Raw genomic sequence first — 10,819 nt, 5'->3', positions numbered from 1 at the left:
TTTTATCATTATAAAATACTTTTTTTGTCTCTAGTAACAATTTTATCTGAAAGTCTATTTTGTCTGATATTAGTGTAGCTTCTCTAGCTTTCTTTTGGTTATCTTTGAATGGTATATCTTTTTCTGTCATTTTATTTTCATCTCTTTGTGCCTTGAATCCAACGTTTGTTGCTTGTAGCCAGAATATACTTGGAGCATTTTAAAAAATCTATTCTAGCAGGGCACGTGGATGGCTCAGTTAGTTAGGTGTCCAGCTTTTGATTTCAGCTAGATCATGATCTCAGGGTCCTGAGATTGAGCCCTGCATCAGGCTCTGTGCTGAGCATGGAGCCTGCTTAAGATTTTCTCCCTCTCTCCCTCTGTGCCTCTCCCCTACTTCTGTGCGTGCATGTGCATGCACACACACACACACACACACACACACACTTTCTCTTAAAAAAAAAAATTCTACCAATCTCTATTAATTGGAGTGTCTAATTTACACTTAATGTAATTAACATTAAGGTAGAATTTACATTTGCCATTTTGCTATCTTTCAAATGTCTTATGTCTTTTTTATTTCTTTTATTCTGTCCCTGCCTTTTTTGTGTTAATGTCAGTTTTTTCCACTATTAGTAATGCTAGTCTTCATCATTGAAAAATAAGAAATATCAACAACTGTTTTTTAAAGATTTTTATTTATTTATGAGAGATACAGAGAGGCAGAGACATAGGCAGAGGGAGAAGCAGGCTCCATGCAAGGATCCCAATGTGGGACTCAATCCCAGAACTCCAGGATCACGCCCTGAGCCGAAGACAGATGCTCAACCACTGAGCCACCCCGGCGTCCTGTTGCTGGGTCCCTTTAAAAAAGGAAAGGAATGTTCCAATATAAAAAATATGGTATTCATGGGCTACAGTTTGTTCAAACACACCGGGGTGAATTTCCAGGCTTCAATCCAATTGTATGATGCATTCAGAAGCCCTGTGCCTGCTCATAAAAATGTCTCAGATCAAAGACTTTGAAAGTTGTTTAGGAGCTTTAACTCTTACAAGCACAGCAATGTTGGCCATTTCATTTTGGGAACAGAAGTTCAATACTGAAGTTGATAGAGCAATGATTATAATTTCTCTAATTCCAGAAAGACACACACACACACAGACACACACAGACACACACACCCCTCCTAAGAGAATAAGTAACTTGAAAGGATTGTTGGAAGAGCCTCTCTGAGTCAATTCACCATTTGCCCTAAAGTGTTCATTTTTCTACTCTTATTATTCTTGAACACCCAAATTCTCCAATAAATCATAAATGCATAATTACTGTCACTTGGGAAACTTTTTGACAGCAAGATTTATGACCTGAAGCATGGTGGAATTTTTGTCTCTCTAGTTAAAAATGATGTTCAAAGTAACCCATTACTTTGGTTAGAATTATTCACATATTGGAACCAAACCTCAAATGCCAACCCCAGAAGAAAGCCAGACTTGAAAACAACTGAAAGGATTTTCTATGGGCAAAATCAAGAAGCAGAACAAATCCAGGCTGCTCAAAAGGTTACACAATCTATACTTAGGTCTTAGACAAGGATAGAATATCAGCTGATAAAGACTGATATGTCTTTACCAGTATAGACTAAAGCCACCCAAGAGATAATACCAAATAGTAAGCCTCAACATTTGACCTATGATACCTTGTAAACACTCAAACAACTGTAATTGCTGAAAACAGATAAGAATTGGAAACTATTTTTGAAAACACATTTAGTATATTTATTCATTAAGCCCCTCATAATTCTCTCAGTGACTCTGCTATAAAGAATGCCACTTAAAATATGCATGCTTGGGGCATCTGAGTAGTTCAATAGGTTAAGCGTCTGCCTTCAGCTCAGGTCATGATCCCAGGGGCTTGAGATAGAGTCCCATATGGCTCCCTGCTCCCAGGAACCTGCTTCTCCCTCTCCTTCTGCCATTCCCCACCTACCTTGTGCTCTCTGGTTCTATCTCCCTGTTAAATAAATAAATAATTTTTTTAAAAAAAAATAAAAAATAAAATAAAATATATATGCTTGTGAAGAGGTATGAGAGGGGAATCAGTCGGTAAAGAAATATTTGTTTTGTGGTTACAAAACCGTATTTCTGAGCCAGAAAATATACATACATAAAACTTTTCTCTCAGAGAAAATCATGTAGTTTGCAGATTAAAATTAATAAAAACAAAACATTAAGCAATGAAAATCAGTAACCCAACATGGTTAAAACCAGAGAACTATGCTAAATTCTGCAGAGTTTCTGTAAAGATATTTATATGCAGGGAGATATTTTGAAAATTGTTTTCCTGTTGATCTTCTAGACAGGAAAACAGGCCTATACAGCCCTAACACTTTATTTGCATTTAATAACTTTTAAATTTCAAATCATCTTTTTAAATTGCCTAGCAATTATCTTGCCACATACTTTGTTCTAATGAAACTGAAATATCAAAACCAGCTTTTCTTTTAATTTTAAGTTTAGGATAGGACAAACGGGATAATGGAAAGAGCAATGGATTTGAACACAGAAGATATGGATTTGAATCTTACAGTAACTATGATATCAGGTCTTATTTTCTTATCTGCAAAATGGAGATATCTTCTTCATTTTTCCTACAAGGTGAAGGTAATGAGAATCTAATTGCTTCTATGTAAAGATGGTGAATTAGGGGATCCCTGGGTGGCTCAGCGGTTTGGCGCCTGCCTTTGGCCCAGGGCGTGATCCTGGAGTCCCGGGGTGGAGTCCCACATCGGGCTCCCTGCATGGAGCCTGCTTCTCCCTCTGCCTGTGTCTCTGCCTCTCTCTCTCTCTCTCTCTGTGTCTCTCATGAATAAATAAATAAAAATCTTTTTTTAAAAATGGTGAATAAAACACATTCTTCCTGAAAGCTAAATGCAACATCATTACAAATAATTTTAGAAGGCATAAATCCACAATAGTGGAGCAGGGAAAGAACTATAGAAACAAAATTTTGGAGACAATATGATAGACAAGTGACGAATAAACTGGCAAGCCCAAAAAACTGGGGAAATCTAGCTTAAGATTCATTAAAAGGTTCAGGAATTGATAAAAATGCTCTGATGGTGTGGGTATGTGTGTGTGAGTGTGTGTGTGTGCGTGTGTGTGTGTCTGTGTCTGTGTAAAGATAATATTGATAAAGGAGGACTGGTTGAAGGATGTTTGAAAAGCAGTTGGGTCTCTGTATCCCCTCTCCCACTCCATGTGCCTGGGCAAGCTGTCCATCCCTTATGCTGGCAGATGTCTGAACGTTTATTCCCTGGAAATAGTAAAGCACAGGGTCTCTTCATCTGGGTAATATCAGGCACACAAGAGCAGTCAGGATCCATGACAAACTAAAGAAGATTAAGTGAAGAATTCACAGTATTCTAACCTACCCAACTTTCTATGCCAGGAACGTTGGCAATCAGATGTGGACCATCCTCTGAGCAGGAGACTGATGGAAGCTTCCTTGGAGAAATTTGGCCAACTTAATAGAAAAGACCCAAATATATGGACATCAATGTTCTCTAATTTAGAGCATCATACACATTCAGAGCTTCCAATCAGCTTTAGAGTCTCCCATTATTAAACATGAAAGGAAAAATTATTGACTACCAATATCCAAGGAAAATCTCTAAAATAAAAAATATAGAAAATAAAAAATATAGAAAATAACAACAGCACATGGGGGGGGGGGCAAAAGCCACTCAGGAAACATGCTACACAAAAAGGAGAAAACTTCAAATTAATATCATTAATATCTTTAGATAAGAAAATATGTTACATCCATGAAATATGAATAAGATGCTATTTAAGAGAGAAAACAAATAAAATAAAAAAAAGATTTTGGAAAATAATAACATTATAACAGAAATGAAAAGCTCAGTGCAAGAGGAAAAAGTAAAATTAAGAAAAACTCCCAGAAAAGAAAAAAAAAAAGGAAAGAAAAACTCTCAGAAAGTGGAACTAAAATATGGAGATGAAAAATAGAAAATAAAACATAGTAAAAAGAGAGGATAAGTCATAAATATGCAATAACTAATTAATAGGAGTTCCAGAAAGATAGAACATAAGAAATAATGAGAGGAACTTGGCAGAGAAAGAATTTAAGACTATATCCCAGAAATAAAGACACTAATTTCCCAATTAAGAAATACCACCAAAAGCCAGGACAATAAAGGAAAACAAACTCATGCCAAGACATATTATTGTGAAATTTCATAATAGTGAGAGCAAACAGAAGATCCCAAAATCTTTTGGAATGTAAAAATAAGTAATATAAAGAGCTGGCTTTCAGAATGGCATTGGATTTCCCACAAAACCTAGGAAGATAATCAATGTCTTTAAAGGCTTCCCAAAACCTAGAAGATAATCAATGTCTTTAAAATTCTGAAAGAAAATGAGTTCCAAACTAGAATTCAATACCCAAGCAAACTATTAATCAACTACGAAGCTGAAATATATATATTTATTTATGAATATGCAAAGCCTCAAATGATTTCCTCCCATACAACTTTGTTAAGAAAGCTAATGGAGGATATGCTCCATTACAATGAGAAAGTAAAATGTGAAATGAATACACAAGATTTAGGAAACCAGAGATCCAACACAGGAGATAGGTGAAGGTAATCTCTGAGAGGATGATGAAGGGAGATCTTGGAACTCTCTCAGTACCAGAGCACAATCAGTTTAGACTGGAGCATATATAAGGAGGGTACCACTAGCAATCATTCTAAAACAAACAAACAAAACCCAAAAACAGTTGGATTTGACAGATTATTTGATACACTTGAATATGGTCTCAGAAGATGGAAAACAATTTGAACATAAGTTAATATAAGGAACATAAAAATTAAGCAAATAAAAACATGATATAATTATTAAATCCAAAATAAAAGGAAAAAATTATTCAAGCAAGGAAATCTAATCAGCACACACCATGGCTCAGTTATGAAAATAATCGTGATTAACTGAATATCAATGTAACTAAAATCTATGACTTAATTGGGAGATCAGAGAAGAAATATTTGTGTATGTAGCAGAGGCAGAGTGAGAAAGTTACCCTTTATCTTTTACATTAGGAAGTCAGCAGATTATCTCTAACAGTGTAAAATCAAGAAATAGCATATTTGGGCATATTGGAAATATTAGAAGAACAAATGGAAGGGTAAATATGGTTGCTTTGGGGGATTGGGCTTTGGGAATTGGGAAGCAGGAAGGGATAAAAGTCAAAGATTGCCATTTTCCATTGTAAGCTTCATTTAACTTTGAAAACAATGTATATATATACAACTTTGATAAAATTTAAAACCTGTAAAAAAAGAAAAGCCTAAATGACAAACTACTTCTCAAAATCATCTCTTAGAATACCTGGTTTGTAATAAGTAGTTAATCTTTTTTTTTTTTTTCTTTTAAGAGTAGGAAGTTTAGATGTTTCCATAGTTCTTTCACACAGGAGGACATCAGTGACCCAGAATGTGGAAACTAGGAGCATGTTGTCCAAGAGCACATGACAATATTCTCATCTTTGGAAATTGTACAGCTTTATTGGGTAGTAACTCAGGTACCAGCAAGGGAACAATGATATATTTGTCCTTATTGGCCCAGCAAGGCTGTTGAAACACAAATCAATGAAGCAATTGAGCAAAAACCTTATGTGCATGCATGTGTAGTAAGTGCATTTGCTTGGCCCCAAGACAAGTGTGAGATAGATCAGAATTATGAGACAAGTTAATGAGAGAGCTCCATGAAATGGATAAGTTCTCACTCTCAGAATTTATCTGGAGTGATTCTCAACCTCAATTGCACACTAGATTCATTTGGGGAGCTTTAAAAACTCCTGATTGGCATCCTAGACCAATCAAGTCAAGATCTCCTTCAAATTACCTCAGATGATTCCAATGTGTGATGAAGGTAGAGAACCATGGCCCTAGGTATAAGTTCATGAGACTGGGGTGTCTGCCATTTCCCAAAGCCATGAGAGCCCCGGGGAAGGTAGACACACGCTCAATGGAGAGAGAAGTTAGATATCCTGCCCTGTACCAAGTCCAACCTGCACTTCTTACCCAACCCCACTCTCAATTGGCATAGTTATATGAATATGTCTTCTGGGTCATTGTAGGGCATGTACTCTCAACAGGATGTCATCTTTCCCTCCCTCACTCACCAGAAGAAGAGCTCTGATTGGTCAAAACCTAAGACACTGATGCGGAATGGGTCTTGAAGGCAGAGCCCAGGCTCTATCTTTTCCCTTTTATCCCCAGTGTCCAGCAAAGTAGACCGCTTTTTTCCTGTTTCTAGGCCACTGGCTTTCACAGAGTGGGCTCAGGCACCCTGGCCTCCTCTTTTCAGCATCTCTGCATATGGGACTGGATCTCTCATGAGAATCCAGTGAATGGTGGATAGAACACTGACTTGGGTTACTCAGGCTGCCACAACAAAATGCCATACATAGATGGGTGGCTGAAACAATAGGCACCTACCTCCAGCACCTACCTCCAGGTCTAGAAGTCTCAGGTCCGGGTGCCAGCATGGTTGGGTTCTGCTGACAACTCTCTTCTTGATTTATAGAATGCTACCTTCTTGCTGTATCCTTACATGACCTCTTCTTTATGGACAAGTGAGAGGGAGGAATGGGGGACAGAGTTAGATACAGAGAGACAAAGACAGAGAGGGAGGGGAGGGCTCTCTAATCCCATCATGAGGGCCCAACCCTTATGACCTCCTCTAAACCCAAAGGCCTCATCTCCAAATACTATCAAATTGGGAGTTAGGACTTTAACATATGAATGAGGGGGCACAAATATTTGGTTCTTAACTGATGTGTTAGGCCTCTGGCCTGATCTTTGTCTCCAGCACGGTCTTCCAGAGGTTACCAAGCTTTTGACTAAGTCTCAGTAACTGGAAGGGTATTTTAAAATTTATCCAGTCGCTGACCTTTGTATGTGTTCTTCCTCAGTTCAAACACCCCAGAGAGCAAATGGGAAATTTTAAGTTCTGAATCTCTTACTAGAAGCACTTAAATACAGTTTATAGGGAAATCCCCGGCTGGTCTTCCACTGCACTGATGGCCAAAAGATGCCACTGATGTTTTCCATTCTTCCTCCCAATCTATTAGTATAAGCGATTCAAATATAGAGCAGGGAATTTTGCTAAGCATTTTAGAAAACCAAGAAGAATAATTCCCTCCTAACTCACAAAGCAGGGGTGAAACTCAAAATATTTCACAATGGCAGAGGCATAGGCAATGATTATTTACAAGTGGATATAAGAGTATTTCAATACATTAGCAATAGTCACAGTAATCCCAGTGTGGTCCAACTAAATATTAGCCTTGCCCCAAAGCACTTATGAGTGCAGTGCTGCGTGTGCATTAATGAATTCAGGAATGCACTGGGGAATGCAAAAGGTATGGAAGCAAAGCTAAGCAGGAGCCTCCTGCCCCACACCCCGCACTTTCTCCTTTCTGTCCTCAACTTTGGATTCCTCTACCTGAGGCGATCTAGCCAGCCACAGACGGGTGCCGTGCCTTAGAGACGCGGCCCTGAGTTAGTTATAAACTTGAATCAGCCCATCCACCAGACAGGCCCTGGCTTGGGAAATAGAGAAGTGAAAAGAAAAAAGAGGCCCTTCGATTCAGCTGGAGACAGAGAGGGAGGGCGGGTCACCAGCAGTCAAGAGGAGACTCGGTTCAGAGTTGCCTCAAATTACATTTGTCCACACACGCATGCGAAATGTTGCTTAAAAAATAAATGAGGTTAATTTCTCTTTACAGGTTCCCTTTCATCTCGGGGTTTCAAAGCACTTTGCCACAAAAAAGCTCCATCGTCACTCCTTTTTTAATCTAAATATAAACCAAGGGCCCTCAGGGTTAAGGTTCGGTAAAGCCCTTTGAACTTTCCAAAGAAAAAGCACTAAAGGAAAACACTATTTTACCATTATAAGCTCCAAGTGGCCAGGCAGGGACCACACAGCCAGAAAACTCTCCTTCTGAAGAAAGGCCACGCCTCCGCTCCGATGACACGCTTGCTAATTAAAATCACAATTAGAACCAGCAGGGAAGATGGAGGCCAGTGACTAAAACGCCCTTCCCCAGAAGCAGAAACACTCAGGACTGACTCACACAGGATACATCAGATTTTCTCCAGCAGGCATTTGGAGGAAAGAAAAGAAATTCGAGTCCAGGCCTCCCTCCATCTACTGACCCAGTAAACTCCATGTCTGGGTTGGTGACACATCCCTGACTCGCTGCCACCTCAGCAGAGTCCCAGCAGCAGGAAGAGCCAGCTTGGCTTCCTGTGGATGGAAATGTTTGCATCTGCATTTTTCAGCAAAGGAAAGTCTCAGAATCTCCCCAGTTCCAGCATGTGAGTCATTAGTGGGTGTTTGTTTTTGGGGTTCTGGGTTTGAGTCACCACCCTTCCTGCTGTTGGTCTTCTCAATCCAGGGGGAGCGAGCGAAAAGAGAGAAGTAGAAATGTTTGTGATGGTCAAAGCAGGCATCTAAGAGTTGGCAATTGTATCAGCAGCTCATTTGTAAGATTGTTCTGCTCTCCGTAAACAAGTATATGACATTTATAAATAACAGTGGGAAAGAGGAAGGAGGAGGAAGGAAGAGAAATAAGGCCATAAAGGATGTGATTGAGGTAAGCGGAAGTAGAGTCTAGTCAAAGTAAAAATAGGCAACTGCCTGTTTGTCAGCTAAAGGAGGAATGGGGCTGCTGATGTTGATCAAACTCTACATGTGCAGCTCTCTGGCACCATTCCTTGTTGGCCTGGCAGTATGGCTAAGGAGGGGGTGGTTTGCACAGGTGGGGCTGCCAATATCCCCGAACAAGTCTGGAATCTGACAGACCACCTTGGCTTTGAAAGGATTTCTTCCTGATGTCCCTCCATTTCAGTGCTATGCCTGGCACCATTTATCCCCTGAAAGGACCTCAAGACTCCCAGAATTCTACAACAGGAATGTTCTACAAGGGTCTCAATGCCGTACTGGGACCAGGTGCCAAAAAACACTAGCTTGAAAAAAAGATATCATTTTTTTTTTTTTCAGAAGGCAAGTGTATATATTGTTCCTCTCAGTCTTGACTGTGATTGAAAACTGAGAATCTACCGACCACAAGGGGACACGGAGTTGCGCGGGGAGGGCAAGATTTTGCGTGAAGGAAGCCCGACTGGTGCAGGTGGGAAAGTAATGGTACATCTTCTTCACATCACTGCTCCTTGTCAGATCAGACAGTTTGGTCTACCTAACAGCTAGTTTTTACTTCACTGACATTGGCCAGTAAATCAAGCCATTTAAGATGGCTGAAAAAAAACAAAGGTGATCGTGAAAATATAAAAACACAACAAAAAAAGCAGGTTTTTGAACTAATGGACAGCTCAACCAGATTTGACCCAGGGAAGACATCTGACCACAGGCATTCCAGTTTCCCTTCCAGAAAGCAGAGAGCCGGCAAGTGGCAAGTGAAAAGAGCTTCAACTTTTCAACTGGTATGAGTGTGGAAGTCAAAACTGGGCCTGTTGTATGCAGTTGGAGGCTGGATACTATGTTTTATTTCAAGTATATATAATGAAAAGATATCTGGATGCCCGCACACTCTTGCTACATTAGGGACTTGATGAAGCTCAGAAAAACAGAGCCCCAGCCCTCCTAGCATTCCAAATGTTAGGCAACCTACACAAATCCTTGGCAGAAATGTTGACAATGAAAACTAACTCTGCTGTCATTCTAGCCTGAGTCACAAAGGAAGGAAGAAGTACTACTTGATTCGAAACATTCTCATTTAGGGGAGAAGAAATTATAATGCACATCACCACCAAACGGAAAACAAAGGTTGTAAACTCAGGAGCTGTTTTCCTGGGACCTTGACATTTTTAAATAAAAGCCTTCGTTGTTTACTGAATACTTTTCACATTAATGTCTTAGTTTCTTGTTCTTAAAGATAATTATCTGTGGATATTACAGAACTTCCTGAACTACCCATCTTCTGTGGGTACATACATTTGAAAGATGCCCAAGGCATATTCCAAAACAAAACAAAACGAATTAAAACACTCCTGATTGTGACATTCTGTTTAAGTCATTATTCATGACACAGCTTTAAAAATTCTCACAAAAAAAGTGATGACTGGAGATTTGACTCTGGAGTTTACTGTTCCAGAATAATCTCTTTACCTGCTTGATCTTGGGTACCACATCTTGGAAAAGTGGCTGATGAGATGTTCTCAAATCTTATGACAATCCATTAAATAGCTTCCATATCCAAACTGAGCTAGCTGCCCAGCTAAGAATATCTAAGAAGTAGGTCCATAGGGATCATGTATCTTCTGTTACTCTGATTCTTTAGCTATAAATGATCAATGTAGATTCCACAAGTGACTCAATCAGGCCAATTAGAGTGCTTCCTTGGAATTTGTCAAACTGCAATGTGGCAAAGAATCCCATATTCTCTGGATGAGAGCATGAGATATGCAATTTGGAGATATGGGGTTCCTTTTTTTCAGAGTAAAAAAATTGGCTCACACCTAGAGAGGTGAGATAGAGAAAGCAGTCTCCCCTCCCCTTCGAGGGGAGTTCAATGCAGGGCTTGATCTCATGACCCTGAGATCATGACCTGAGCCCAAACCAAGAGTTAGATAACTAACTGACTGTGCCACCCAGGCACCTCTGAGTTGTGCCTTTAAAAGGCATGAGTATCCTCACTTCTTAGACCCTTTCTTTTCTTCCCATTGACTATGATACAAGTATTATGGCAGAATGTTGGGAAAGGGGGATCCCTGGGTGGCACAGCGGTTTGGCGCCT

General features: G+C 39.6%; 1 long non-coding RNA gene across 2 annotated transcripts; it reads right to left on the bottom strand.

The window, feature by feature from the left end:
- Nucleotides 1-658: 658 nt before the first annotated feature.
- LOC112668650 (uncharacterized) lies at nt 659-8,380 on the bottom strand. Of its 2 annotated transcripts, XR_007405329.1 has the most exons (4): nt 7,951-8,380; nt 6,511-6,622; nt 3,411-3,502; nt 659-842 (listed from the first exon to the last, which is right to left on the bottom strand). It is a non-coding gene; the product is annotated as an uncharacterized LOC112668650 (long non-coding RNA). The 2 variants fall into 2 exon arrangements; XR_003141766.3 differs by lacking the exon at nt 3,411-3,502.
- Nucleotides 8,381-10,819: the final 2,439 nt, after the last annotated feature.

This window comes from Canis lupus, chromosome 23, assembly GCF_003254725.2.
Source record: "Canis lupus dingo isolate Sandy chromosome 23, ASM325472v2, whole genome shotgun sequence".
NCBI lineage: Eukaryota > Metazoa > Chordata > Mammalia > Carnivora > Canidae > Canis > Canis lupus.
Note: the sequence above shows the minus strand (reverse complement) of the source record. Positions and strands in the feature narration are given on the sequence as shown.